Below are 2648 nucleotides of genomic sequence, written 5' to 3' on the forward strand. Positions count from 1 at the left end.
AACAAATACAATTATTTTTTTTAAAGAATACAGTATATAAGGCATGAGTGGGTGTGCGTTGTCAGTTGTGTCTGACTCTTTGTGGTCCCATGGAGTTTAGCCTGCCAGGCTCCTCTGTCCATGGGATTTCCCAGGCAAGAATACTAGAGTGGGTTGCCATTTCCTCCTCCAGGGGATCTTCCCCACCCAAGGATCAAACCCACGTATCTTGTTCGTCTCCTACCCTGGCAGTTGGATTCTTTACCACTATTGCCCAGGTAACGGATATAACATACAAAATATGTGTTAATCAACTGTTTATGTTAACCGTAAGGCTGCCAGTCAACAATAGACTATCAGTAGTTAAGTTTTGGAAGAGTCTAAAGTTATACTTGGATTCTTGACTCAGAGGGGTGTTGGTGCCCCTAACCCCTACATTGTTCAAGGGTCAACAGAACTGTCATTGTTGCTTCCACGACCTAATACTTCCCTGGGACAGTGTTTTGCGTGCTTGTTCTAGGAATGCTGGATAAAGACCAAAGGGAATTCTCTGACTGAGGGACTGCTGCGTGCAGAGAGACAACAGCAGAGTGTGCAATTCACTCCCTAACCCATCTCCCTATCCTCTCCCAGGTGTCTGAAGGGAAACAGCAGAGACTCCCTGTGGACAAAGAGAAGTCACGGCCTTGACTAAGACTAAAATGCGGCAGGTAGATTATGACAGTAAAGCATCAGTATAATGGCCCAGTATGGCCAGTGGAAAAACTAGCAGGGGTGTAGGCTCACTGTGGATTTCCGCCAATGGAATGTGTGTCGCTCCAGTGGCCCTGGCCATTCGAGACTCTGTGGCTGTAAATGAACACACAGCACAGACTGATGGCACTGGGAGTGCTGTGTCACTGCCTAGGCCTTCTTTTCTGTCCCACTGGACTTGAAGACACTCCTCTATGGGTCTCTTGTGCCCCTACACATCTTGCTGAGTGTGACAGGAAAGCAAGGCCCCAAGTGCTCTTTCCCTGGCATTTCTCAGGTTTGTGCTTACAGCAAATGACTCCAAGGCTGGTTTCCAGGCTGCTCTTAGGCAGCAGGTTGCCCATGCTCAGGGTCCTTTCCTGTAAGGCAACTCAGTGCACATGCAGGCATTTGTCAAGGATGATCTGCGACACCTCTGTGGGAACTCAGGCTTAGGAAACTCACAGCCTTTTAAAACTCACAGCCATTTTTTTAAAACATGGAATCTTCTCTGTTGCTATAAGAGAAAGAGACCTTTTCCTCCTTCCCTTTTCTTAGAATATTTCCTGGAGAAAACTGGTATTTGTAAACCCTTCCTCTGCCCCTTGGATACATATGTAAATCTTATAAGGGTAAATAAGCCTTCTGTCAGCAAAACAACCCAGAGTAATTTTCTTTGGGACTAGGAGCCATCTCCTTGAAATATAAACACCAAAGAAGATGGTGACCTATCACCCTGGGAGCTTAGCCTCAGGGCCTGGCTCTAAGCTGGAACTCAGTTCAGTCCCTCAGTCCTGTCCAGCTGCTTGTAACCCCATGGGTTGCAGCATGCCAGGCTTCCCTGTCCATCACCAACTCCCGGGGCTTGCTCAAGCTCATGTCCATCGAGTCAGTGATGCCATCCAACCATCTCATCCTCTGTTGTCCCCTTCTCCTACAGCCTTCAATCTTTCCCAGCAACAGAGTCTTTTCTAATGAGTCAGTTATTCACATCAGGTGGCCAAAGTATTGGAGCTTCAGCTGCAGCTTCAGTCCTTCCAATGAATGTTCAGGATTCATTTCCTTTAGGATTGACTAGTTGGATCTCCTGGCAGTTCAAGGGACTCTCAAGAGTCTTCTCCAACACCAAAGTTCAAAAGCATTCATTCTCTGCCCTTCGGCTCTCTTTATCGTCCAACTCTCACATCCATACGTGACTCCTGGAAAAACCATAGCTTTGACTAGATGGACCCTTGTGGGCAAAGTAATGTCTCTGATATTTAATACGTTCTCTTGGATTGTCATAGCTTTTCTTCCAAGGAGCAAGCATCTTTGAATTTTGTGGCTGCAGTCACCATCTTCAGTGATTTTGGATCCTAAGAAAATAAAATCATTCACTGTTCTCATTGTTTCTCCATCTATTTGCCATGAACTGATAGGACCAGATGCCATAATCTTCATTTTTCGAATGTTGAATTTTAAGCAGCTTTTTCACTCTCCTTTCCCACTTTCATCAAGAGTCTCTTTAGTTTTTCTTTGATTTCTGCCAAAAGGGTAGTGTAATTTCCACATCTGAAGTTACTGATACTTCTCCCGACAATCTTGATTCCAGCTTATGCTTCTTCCAGCCCAGCGTTTCTCACGATGTACTCTGCATATAAGCTAAATGTGCAGGGTGACAATATACAGCCTTGACATACGCCTTTTCCTATTTGGAACCAGTCTGTTGTTCCATGTCCAGTTCTAACTGTTGCTTCTTGACCTGCATGTAGGTTTCTCAAGAGGCAGATCAGGTGGCCTGGTATTCCCATATCTTTCAGAATTTTCCACAGTTTATTGTGATCCACAGAGTCAAAGGCTTTGGCATATTCAATAAAGCAGAAATAGATGATTTTCTGGAACTCTCTTGCTTTTTCAATGATCCAGCAGATGTTGGCAATTTGATCTCTGGTTCCTCT

Source organism: Ovis canadensis, chromosome X, assembly GCF_042477335.2.
Source record: "Ovis canadensis isolate MfBH-ARS-UI-01 breed Bighorn chromosome X, ARS-UI_OviCan_v2, whole genome shotgun sequence".
Lineage (NCBI taxonomy): Eukaryota > Metazoa > Chordata > Mammalia > Artiodactyla > Bovidae > Ovis > Ovis canadensis.